This window comes from Heterocephalus glaber, unplaced genomic scaffold (genome assembly GCF_053883595.1).
Source record: "Heterocephalus glaber isolate CG9 unplaced genomic scaffold, H.glaber_assembly_v1.0 deba00000071, whole genome shotgun sequence".
Taxonomy (NCBI): Eukaryota; Metazoa; Chordata; class Mammalia; order Rodentia; family Bathyergidae; genus Heterocephalus; species Heterocephalus glaber.
Window position 1 is genome coordinate 12,647,414 of NW_028258137.1, and position 12,000 is coordinate 12,659,413.

The following is a 12,000-nucleotide window of genomic DNA, read 5'->3' on the forward strand; positions in this document are numbered from 1 at the left end:
GTCCTTGCTCTTGCAAGGCAGGTGACGGAACCACTGAGCTAAATCCCTGGACCTATAGGAGTATTTTTTATGGTACTGAGGATTAAACTCAAGGCTTTCACACTAAACTATAATCTAGTCCTTTTAAAATTTTTAAATTTTTTTTTTGGTTCCGGAGATCAAACTTGGGACCTTTTGCTTTTGAGGCAGGTGGTGGAACCACTGAGCTAAATCTCTGGCCTTTAATTTTTTTTTTTTTTTGAGACAGGGTCTTGCTGTATAGTTCAGGTGGGCCTTGAACTCGAGGCAATTCTCCTGCCTCAGCTTCCCAAATACTGGGATCGCAGGTGTGCACTACCATGCCCGGCAAAAATTTTAATTTTGATATAAGGCTTTGCTAAGGGCCAAGGATTTAGCACAGTGGTTGTGGCCCCTGCCTCATAAGCACAAAGTCCCCAGTTCTATCCCTGGTACCAAAAAAAAAGACTTTGCTAAGTCACTAAATCGCTGCTGAGGCTGTGCTTGAACTTGTGATCCTCCTGCCTCCCCCTCTCAGAGTGCTGGGATTACAGGTGTGCATCACCATGCCTGGCTGCTTCCTTCATTTTATAGGTGAAGAAACTAATGTCCAGGAAGTCTCCTGGCTTGCCGAAGGTCATGCAGGTGGGAGGGGACAGTGCTGGGATATGGGTTGGACCTATAGGATATAGGGCTGTAGGATGGACCAGGTGTGCCTCCAGCTGTCTCATTCCTCAGGTCACCTTGATGGCCTCACCAGATTCTAGAATCCACAGGGCACCCTTTCTCTTTCGCCAGACAATCCAAGATTATTTGGATCTGCTGGCTCATCTGGTTCTTGCTCACTGGGTGGCTGAGCCAGCCTCCACCTGTCTGAGAAGGAGGCTTGGCCTGAAGTGCTAGTTCCAGGGCTACCCAGGTGGAGTGGACACAGAGGTAGGGCTGGCCTTGCAGCTCCCAGGGGAGTCTCCTTCGGAGTCAGCAGCTCCTCCCTGGCCAGGAGCTGACTGCACCTCAACAGTGCTGGAGGCCCCACGCGGACGTGGAGCAGTTGCACAGCAAGGTTTGGTGGGTCCTTGGGGTGGGGGGCCATTGAGAGCACAGGGCAGCTGCTGCCAGCCCTGGCTGTGAATCCCAGCCCTGCCTCCACTGCCCGTGGGACCTCTGGCAAGTCACTGAGCCTGGTTGGTCCCACTGTGCAAATGATACCTCCCTACCACCTCACACAGGTCAGGGTGACTCCTCTCAAAAAACCAGAAAGTGAGTGTTGGCAAAGGCGTTAGAGAGAATGGGAACTTGTGCCTGTTTGGTGAGAATGTAAATTGGTGCAGGAAAACAATGTGGCAGTTTCCTCAAAAAATTAAAAGGAGGATTACCATATGATCCACTTCTGGTATGTAAGGAAAAGACTTAAGAATTAAGAGAGATCTGTACTCCCATGTGCATAGCGGCATTGCTCTCCACAGCCAAGAGGTGGAAGAGGTCCATCGTGAGCAGAGGGATGGAAGAGCCAAGGGGGGACCCACCAATGAAATGTAATTCCACCTTAGAAAGGAACAAATCCCATCACTTGCAAAAGCAGGTGACCCTTGGGGACACGATACTAAGTGACATAAGCCAGAAATAAAAAGACAAACGCTACAGGATTTCATTTACATGAGGTACTTAGTCACAGAAACAGAAAGTAGAATGGCATCGGGAGCTGGGTGGGGGAAGAGTGAGATGCGATGACGAAGGGGATGAGAAAGTTCTGGAGAAAGGCGGAGGTAACAGTTGCACAGTACGAATGCGCTCAGTGCCACCGCACCGTACACAGAAAAATGATAACTTTCATGCAATTTTTTCACCACAATAAAAACATTCCTCACAAGGGCCAGGGATTTAGCTCAGTGGTTCTGCTGCCTGCCTCGCAAGCGCAAGGACCAGAGTTCGATCCCCAGTACCAAAAAAAAAAATTCCTCACATGGCTTCTGTGGGGATCAGGCAAGGCCATGCATGTGAGTCGCTATGACTGGTGCCACATAGGAGCTGCAGGAGCTGGACAGGATGAGAGGCTGGGGTTCGGGGAGACTTCCTGAAGGGTGACTGGGCCCCTGCTCAAGAGAGTCCTATGGTAATTAATATTTGTGGGATGAGTGGATTCCAAGCAGAGGAAAGTCCCTGGCAGGAAACTGGTTTCCACTTAGGGGCAGTTTGCAGGGTGGAGACGGTGGCTCAGCCTAGGGCTGTGTGAATGTGGAGCAGCCTGCTCAGCAGACGGGTGAGTTCCGGTCCATGGAGGCATGGCAGAGAGGCTGGATGATCTGCAGGGGAGACTCCCACGTAAGGTGTGAGGGGAGCTGGGGGCTTCTGAGGCTCTGTGTCTGTCTGATGTGCTCAGTTATGTGTAACAGGCGTGAGTAAAGATAGGACCCAGGTCCCAGGGTGGGGCCAGACAGAACTCCCAACCCCTCCCCTTAGTAATAGCACAATGGCCACCACCGTTGGCACTGGGCCTGCACAGGCTGGATCTCAACTCCTCCCCTCAACTCTGTGCTGTGGTACTGTTGCCACCTGGGAATAAAGGGGTGACGCACCACCCTGGGTCAGCCACTGTGTACTGGGTGGGATTTGAGCCCAGGCAGTCTGTGCTGAGAGGAAGTCTCCTCAGTCCAGCTCCCCCAGGCTGCTCTCTGACCCCTGGCACCAGCAGCTTGTTTCAGGCCAGATGCTGCCACTGCCTCCCCATGACAGTGAGTCAGTGCTACCACCCACCCCCAACTCTCGCTTTGGCTTCACACCCTCAGCGCTGGCTTCTTTGACCTGCGTGGTTCTCCAGGGTCTAAGGACAGCATCGACCCTAACTGGGAGTCAGCTTCTGTCACTCGACACCTTCCTTCTCCTCTCATAAGTGGAACCCTTCTGAATAACTCTCTTCCAGCTCAAAGTCTTTCCCATAGAGCTCAGTTCCTTTGGCCTTTTTGGAAACTGTGTTTTCCAACCCAGACCTGGGAGGCAAGACCTTGTCCAGGTGACTCAATCGATCCAGCTCCAGCTTAGCACCTGACAGGCAATAAATGCCTCCCCTAGTAGGGATGATATGGCGGCCTCCTCTGGCCTCTGATCTGAGACAGAATTCCTGCCACACTCGTGGCTGCAGGAGAGGGGGAAGCCCTGGCAGGGGCAGTGGTTTAACTAGAACGACACAGTTAGCTTGGTAGAATTCACATGGTTGAAGACACAGGGGAAGCTGTGTCCAGCAGGGTGCTAGGCCTTGGACAGGCACTATCTCATGGAGCCTCACCGAGCCCAACCACTGAAGTGCTGTTGTTATACCCATATTTCAGACGAGCAAACTGAGGCCCAGAGAGGGTAAGTTGTGCTTGGGAGCCTGGAGTTTTTCCTTTCCTGCTGTACCTCTTGGGGCTCTGTGTGGGTGCTGGGTCCAGTGGTGGAGATATCAGCGCCCTTGTGGCTTTCTGGAATAGCAGATTCTGATTTCTCTTCCCACCGTCCAGGGGGGAGATGGGGTTGGTTGTGCTATGTTATGGACAGAGAGACCTCTGAGGGGCTCCCCCAGGCCCTTCAGGCCCTTGCTTGGCAGCTTCCCACCTCCGCTCACTGGGCTGCGGGCTCCACAGCCCTCCCCCAGCCTCTTTGGAGGGGCTGTCCCAGACCCTGGTGACACAGTGAAGTAGAGACCGGCAGACCAGCTGGACCGGCTGAGACTGGACCGGGGCCAGGTGCTTTCCAGTGTCTTCCCCCGGGCAGGGAAGCTTCCCTATTCATTAGTGGCTTCTCACTAACTGCCCCTCCCCTCCCCGAGGGACAGAGAAGGCCACTCTTCTCGCTGTCCGTGGAAATTTTCCAGGCTATGGCAACAGAGTTCTAGAACCTTTACCCAGCCCTGTAAGGTGTGGCTGCTGCCCTGGAAGAGGAAGCCAAGGCTGAGTCAGGGTTAGAGAGGCACATGGTGGAGCCCTGCCTATCATGTGCTCCATGGGTTCTATCCCCAGCAACAGCTCCTCTTGCACATCAGTGTTCCCTGAACTTACATGTGCATCAGGTCATGCCCCTGCTCAAGAACCTGTGCTGGCTCCCTGATGTCTGTCACATCAAGAACTGCCTGGCTTTTAAGAACTTCTGTATTCTGGCCTTGCCCTCCTTGTCCATTGCAGAATCCTGATACCCAACATAGCTTCTTTGTTTCAAACAAACCAGACCTTCTCCTTGATGTCCCAAGTATCTGCCCTATGGTTTCATCCTCGTTCCTTATTCACTTTATTCCCACTGCTCCCTCCCTACTGTCTTCTCTTATCTCACTTTTTATTCTTCATCCCCTAGCATAGGTCTCTACGCTTCTTTGCTGAAAAGCCCCCTTTGCCCACTTTGGCCAACCCCAATCCATCCCTTCTCTGAACACCCATTACCCTTATCACCCACACATTCAAGAGTAGTCTTGGACTTCTCTATAGATACTCCATGGCTCTGTGTACAATATTACCAACTATCCTGTGATTCCATCAAGACAAAGAATGGAGCCCCCAGAGGGTGAGCTGGCACTGGGCACATAGTGCTTGCCAACTAGCCATTAACAGAGCAAGGCACTGCACACAGAAATATTCTGTAACCCTCAGGCAAGACACAAAATACAACAGGCTCTTAGTGTTACCACATCCTGTCTCCTCTCTCACATATTTTAAGACCTCCTCTGAAATCAGGGTGGATGACATCATAATTGGTACTTTACTTTCTCTTTCTCAGTAGTGCATAAAATAATGGTGCATCTTACAATCAATCATGGATTAGGCTTGACAAAATGAGGTGTGACTGGTTGGTGTAAGAATCTGTTGGTAAAACAAACAACCAAACAAAAGAATCTGTTGATAACTGCTTCTGGTTTGGACTAGAGGAAAAAGCATTTGGGAGAAATGAAGGGATGCTGAAAAAGATGAAAGAAAAATGAGAAAGATGAGGAATGCTGCAGGAAGTGGAGGATGGTGGCAGAAAGGGAGGCTACTAGGAGAGACAAGGAATGCTGGGAGAAGTGGAGGATGCTGGGAGAGAGGAGGAAAGCTGGAGGAATTAGGGAATGCTGGAAAGGACAGCCATCTCATGGCCTACAAGAGCCGAGGATGCCTCTGACCAACTGGTTGCCTGGATGAGGAAACTGAGCTCCCAGCTGCAATTGGAGCCCAAATAGGAGGGCTGGGGAAGACCAGAAAATAAGGACCACAGCCTCTCTGACCCCTAAGGAAGTAAGGAAGATCAGCTCACCCACAGTGAGGCTCTTCTCTAGGCCCAGTGGCTCCAGCTCAAGGTTAGACATGGAGACTCTGCATTCAGGCTCTGAACCTGAAGGATGCCAAAGTTTCCCCACTAGTGCCAGGTCCTCATGGGCTCCTCTTGGTCTCTTTCTCTTTCTTTCTCTCTCTTTCTTTCTTTCTTTCTTTCTTTCTTTCTTTCTTTCTTTCTTTCTTTCTTTCTTTCTTTTTTTCTTCCTTCCTTCCTTCCTTTCTTTCTTTCTTTCTTTCTTTCTTTCTTTCTTTCTTTCTTTCTTTCTTTCTTTCTTTCTTTCTTTCTTTCTCTTGGCAGTGCTGGGAATCAAACTCAGGACCTGTCACTTGCTAGGTGAGTACCCCACCACTGAGCCACAACACTGCTTAAGTAACTGTTGGGTTGGGGGAATGTAGTCTTTTTCTTTTGCCTTCGGACGGATACGCTAATGTAGGGTTAACAGCAAGAGCCTTGTAGTTAGATATACTTGGATTTAATACATGCTCTCCTGCTTGTGGGCTGTGTGACTTCAGGCAAGATGCCAGACTCTCTGAGCCTTGATTTCCTCATCTTCAAATGGGGATGTGAATTCCTAACATCTAATGACGTAGGTGTGTGTGTGTGGCGGGGGGTGGTTAAATGACATAAAGTCTCTAACATTAGCTGCTATTACTATTCTTATTAGCACCATTTGTCCCTATAGTCCTTTTATTTCAGCTAAAATATTCGTGGCTTCAACTCATGAACCATATATTGCATTAACAATCTAAAATAATCCAGGCTTTTTTTTTTTTTTTGATACTGGGGATTGAACACAGGGCCTTCACACTGAGCTACATCTCTGCCCCTTTTTAAATTTTGAGACAAGGTCTTGCTAAATTACTAAGTTGCCCAGGTTGGGCTTGAACTTGTAATCCTCCTGCCTCAGCCTCCCAGAGTCCTAGGATTACAGATGTGTGCCACCATGCTCAGGGATAACAATCCAGGTTTTATAGGCCTCAAACATTCCTGAAATGAGGCGGCACCATCGGTGTGGCCATCCCCATGCCTGGCTGGGAGCTTGGTCTCTTTGACCCTCATTCTCCTGGTTTCCAGTGACCATCTCTCTTATGTGTACCCTATGGGATTGTGCCTGGTGGGCAGCCTCAGAGCTCTAGTTCCATGACAGAAACAAGGATGTGCGAAAAATAAAGGCAAAAATCCAGTGCTAGGAAGAAGCAAAGCGAGGATTGCTTCTATTCAGCAAGATGAAAGATGAGGTAGTTTAGGGGTGAAACCCTACAAATCATCCAGAAATTTAGAGGCTATTTTCCCTCACTTGTGAGGAGCATTTTATTTAAACATAATAATAGGTATATTTTTTATGCGTAGTTGAACTGCAGGAAAATAAGAGATGCCTCAGGGCCAGAAGCTTAAGGGAAGTTGGGAACCAGAGCAATGAGGGCCCATTCTGCTTTGCCGGCCTTGAAAGCCCTTTGCTGGTCTGGGTAACACAGAGATTTAGTTTCTAATGGCCACAGGGACAAGGGACAGTTTTGAACCTACATGGAGGAGAAGACAGAACCACAGCACAGCATGCATACTCTCGGCCCATTTATGGAAGGTGTGTTTCTCTGCCTATGTACATCTATAGGATAAAAATGAGAATGCTGACATACAGATAAGCCCACAGCTGACTGTGAAGAGGAAAGGAGAAACAGGTTACAGAATTATATGGATCTGAGTTGGATGTGATGGTGCATGCCTGTGATTCCAGCACTCTGGGAAGCTGAGGCAGGAGGATCATAACTTCTAGCTCAGCCTGGGGAACTTAATGGGACCCTGTCTCAAAAAAAAAAAAAAATTCTAGGAATAGAGTGCAGTGTGAAGGCCTTGGGTTTACTCCCTTGTACTGAAAAAAGAAAAAAAAAAGAAAAGAAAACCAAATATGTCAATCATTGCCAAAAATTTTCTCAGTCTTCTGTGTAATCCTTCCTCCTCCCCCTCCATCCCTAAACAACCACAGGCCTACTTTTTGTTACTATCAATTAATTTGGATTTTCTAGAATTTTAAGTAGTATTATACAGGATGTACTCTTTCTTTTGAAAGATCTAGTTTCTTTCAGTGAGCATAATTAATTTGAGATTAGCCTGTGTTGTTGTATATATAGATAACTGATCCTCTGTTGCTAAATAATATTCCACCGTATGGATTTCTTTTTTCTTTTTTTTTTTTTTTCCGGTACCGAGGACCAAACTTGGGACCTTGTGCTTTCAAGGCAGGCACCAGAACCACGGAGCTAAATCCCTGGCCCAGTATGGATTTCTTTTACCCACTGATCTGTCTTTGTTTTTGGTACCAGGGATCGAACTCAGGACCTTGTGCTTACCAGGCAGGCACTGTGCCACTGAGCTACATCCCTGGTTCCAACCACTAATCTATTTGTTGATGGACATTTAGGTTGTTTTTAGCTTTTGGTGCTAGTACATAGAAATACAATTGGGTTTTTATTGTTGTTGTTTGATTTCTTTGAGACATGGTCTCACTATGTAGTTCAGGCTGGCCTTGAACTCACTCTGTAGTCCAGGCTGGCTTCAAACTCACAGCAATCCTCTTGCCTCAGCCTCCCAAGTACTGGGATTATAGGCATGTATCACGACGTCCAGCAGACTACCATTGATTTTTTTTTTTTTTTTGGTACCGGGGATTGAACTTGGGACCTTGCACTTGCAAGGCAGGTGACGGAACCACTGAGCTAAATCCCTGGCCCCTACCATTGATTTTTGTATGTTGATTTTCTGTCCTGAAACCTTGCTGAATGCATTTATTAGGTTCATAGTTTTATGTATTCCTTGGGATTTTCTACATAGCCGATTTTATCATCTGTAATAAAGGCAGTTTTGTCTTCTTCCTTTCCGACATGCACATCTGTATTATTTCTTGGCTGGAGTCCTCAGAACAATGCAGAGTGAAGTGATAAGAGCAGCCTTTCCCCATGTAGCTGTGGCTTTTTCCTGAGCACCTTTTTTTTAGATTGAGGAAGGTCTCTTCTATTCATAATTGGCTGAAACTTTTAACTTTTTCTGAATCTACTGAGATGGTTTTTCTTTTCTCACTTGTGAACATGGTAAATTACAGGGATTTTTCTTTTTTCTTTTTTGGTACCGGGGATCGAACTTGGGTCCTTGCGCTTGTGCAGCAAGTGTCTAAACCACTGAGCTAAATCCTTGGCCCTACAGGGCTTTTTAAACATTAAACCCTTCTTGTCTAGGATTACATGCCCTTTGGAGTTTAGCAGATAGGATCCAGGTGCCTCCTTCCTCTGGTTCCCAGAGAGACTGGAGGGAGGGAGGGAGCAAAGGTCAAGGGTGGGTAGAGCAGGGACAACCAGACTCACAACCTATTCCTACCAGGCCCCGGGTGAGCCACTCTGCCAGCTTGGGTGTGCAGGCAGCCACTCCCCATGGTGTGTGCCCCTAGGGGTGGCTCGTGCTGTCACAGACTCTGTTAGGTGGGAAGGCACCTGGGGCTCGCCATGGGCTGGATCACACAGGCCTTGCTTCTGCTGGAGCCTCCACCTTTGTACCAGGAAAGAAGCTGATGTTGCTGCCACTGAGCAGCTGTGTGTCACATGAAGGGTACCAAGTGCAGAGGGGGCTTCCCACAAGGCTGAGGGTGCCCAGCCTACCTGATTTGGAGTGGGCTTCCTTTCGGACTGAGAGGGATGGCACTGTCCTCCCAGGGCTGCTGTAGGAAATGATGCAAGGATGACAAACCACTTAGAAATGGGACAAAAATGTCAGAAGCAGCCTTGGAATCTGTGGCCAATGCTCACTAGTTGTACAGCCTTGGGCATCACCTAATCTCTCACCCTTAGCCTCCTCCTTTGTAAATAGCAATGAGGGTCCCTGGAGGGGTGGGGCGTGACAAACATTTGATGTCACTGCACAGGTCAAACTAGCGAGTTTGGCACATGGGAAATGCTGGGTGATGTCAGGGACCTTGTAGCTCTGGTAGAGGCTGTCAGGCACTCAGGGAGCTGCCCAGCTGGGGCAGTATAAGGGGAGGGAACAGGTGCTGGAGGGGGGAAGCTTTTCTTGTCCTGCTTCAGCTTGCAGTAGGGTGAGACTGACCCCGCTGCCCTAAGGCTAGTGCTTCCAGGAGCCCTAATCTGTGGCCAAAGACTCCAGAGCTGGGTCCTGGCCACATCCTGTAGTCTTACTTTGATTTCCTGCTCAGGGAACCAAAATACATTGCATAGAGCGGTATACATCGCTCCTTTGGTGGAACACCCAGCTAACCACGATTGTAAGCTCAGTACCAGTAAGGAATTAAAGGGACAAAGTTTAAAATAAAGGAAGATGATTTATTTGGAAAAGGGAGGCAAAAAGAGAAGATAGACAGCTACCCCAAAGAGCCCTTGTCCCTAGTTCTTTTTATTAAGGCTACTGACCCTTTGACCCCATGTAGGCACCTAGAACTTGTTACAATCTGGTTGGCTTTCTGGCTGTCTTCAACCCTAGTCAGGGCACCTCTACCTGCATTCGTTCTGGTCATTTGGTTCCTTTCTGCACTTTTGTGATGGATAAGCGTGTGTGTGGGTGCGGGGGGAGAAGCCTCATAGGACAGCTTAGAGTTAGTAGTAAAGCGTGTATCTGATGCAGTAACATAGTGACTCTTGAGCGAGAATATATATATAATATGTATATGTATATGTATATATATGCATAAGTGTGTGTCTTTTTAGATACTAAATAAGTTGCTTTTAGGTGACCACTCCTTGTCTCCTTCGCATTTTATCAGAGGTGGGTAAAGGGGCTGGTTACCTGGTCTTTCATGTTTCTAGCTTCATCTATGCTCTGTCTGTCTACTCTGATAGTCTTATGTTAATTGCATTACCTGGCACCTTTCCAGGTCTGATTTCTCTCTCTCTTTCTCTACCTTTGTCTTTCTAATTGCTCGATTCTAACTGCAGAGGCAAAAGCTGCTTTTAGTAAGATTTTCTATTAATGTCTTTAATAAAGTTTAAGAGGCCCTTATTTTATTCTTTCCCTGGCTACCATTCCCTTTGCCTACACTGTGGGGCTAACATGAGCCCCATGGCTTTCTCAGGGACAGGGAGAGCACCTCAGACCGGGAGCTGGGGTGGGGACCCAGGAGCTCCTGGACCTTGTGAGAGGTCTGCACCCTCCAAGAGCCGAGCTTATCCCCGGCTGATTCCAAGCCTACTTCCAAACTGAGAGGTGGGAGCTGAGAGGGACTGGGAGAGGGGAATCTAAGAGCTAAGGGGACTCCTGGGGTCCCTCCTTCCTCCCTCAGCCTGTGCTGTCTCCTCTGGCTCCTGCAGGTGCCAGTGGTTTAGCTGGCCTGAGTCTCCTCTGGTGGCTTTGATGTCCAATTCATTCAAATATCGTTTCCCAGGTGTCATGGATGTTTGTGCTGAGCCAGAGCCAGGCTCTAGAGTCATGATGATGAGATGAGAACCAGGCTGTGTCTCGGAGGCACAATGTCAGGGTAACATCTGTGTGCAGGGGCTCAGCATGCATGGGGCCATAGGGAACAGCACTGGTGGCCAGAGGAGGTGTCTGTGTGTGTGTGTGTGTGTGTGTACATGTGTGTAAGGGGGATGTTTGAGCCGACAGGAAGGAGCCAACTAGGCAAAACTCTGCGTGCAACATTTTAGGGAGAGAGAAGGCAAAGTCCTTGAGGAGGAGCCAGGAAGCCTGGAGACAGCAGGGTGGAGCTGGGGAGGGGATGGAGGATCCAGGACAGCCTGCTGGGAAGCCATGGGGGCTGGGATTGGAAGAGTTTCTGGAAATGGAAGCATGCTCGTAGCCTTCCCTCCTGTTTCCTGTGTGATTGCTTTTATTTATTTATTTATTTATTTATTTATTTATTTATTTATTTAGAGACAGTCTCCCTATGTAGTCCAGGCTGGCCTTGAATTTGCAGCGATCCTCCTGCCCAGCCCCCCGAGTGCTGGGATTACAGGCTTGTGCCACCACTCCCGGGTTCCTGTGTGATTGTTGAGGCCTCTTGTGTAGAAATGTGTCTGGGAGGCTCTCAGGATTGGAAGGAACAGTTGGGGCAGAAGGGGTGCAAGGATCTGCCATCTGCCTGGTGGTCTCACCACTGCACACCCCCAGGGGGTCACTGGCTGAATCAGGGGGGCAGATCCCCCATCTGCCTCAATGTGGGACAACTGTGTGGTGTTTGAAAGTAGCCCTTCCTGCCTGCTTGCCTGGCTCCACAAATCCTGTGGACCCAAACCATTGCCTCAGGCTGTGCTTTGGGAAAGCAGGCCTCAGAGAAACCATGAGAGACTTTCGTTTTTCGGCCTGGAAACTGCACCAGGAGGGTTCTTCCTTCCAGGTCTGAGAGTCTCCACAACTTTGTGATTTCCACAGGTCACATAGCAAGTTCACAGCAGAGTTGGGGCCACAAATCATTTGCAACCTGAAGACCTCAGGGTTTGAGGGTTGGGGCTTGGGGCCCTTCTAGAGACCGTGGCACAGAGGCCCCAGCTGTGCTCCCTGTTCGAATCCCCTTTGCCTTAATTACTCTAGAGGTCTTAAGCTCCTGAATTCTACCCCTTCCCTCTGTATTAGAATAATTCACACTAAAGTGTGAAGGACAGACAGCTCAGAACCCTCCCAGAGACAATGCACCCCCACAAGAAAATGCTTATTAACCTAAGTAAGTCTGTGATCCAATGGACTTTTTGTCAAGGTGATAAAGGAGGTTGGAAAAAATGCATACAGTGCAGA

At 48.8% G+C, this 12,000-nt stretch overlaps 1 protein-coding gene across 4 annotated transcripts in view; it reads left to right on the forward strand.

The window, feature by feature from the left end:
* Positions 1 to 12,000, forward strand: part of Il34 (interleukin 34) — a 64,473-nt gene that overhangs the window by 9,499 nt on the left and 42,974 nt on the right. Inside the window, exon 1 of one of the 4 annotated variants that reach the window (XM_087204629.1) lies at positions 2,171 to 2,324. The exons of the other annotated variants lie outside the window; for them this stretch is intronic. The gene's annotated coding sequence lies outside the window, so the exon portion shown is untranslated. Of the gene's footprint in view, positions 1 to 2,170; positions 2,325 to 12,000 lie in introns of those variants that run through there. 4 annotated transcript variants of the gene reach the window in all.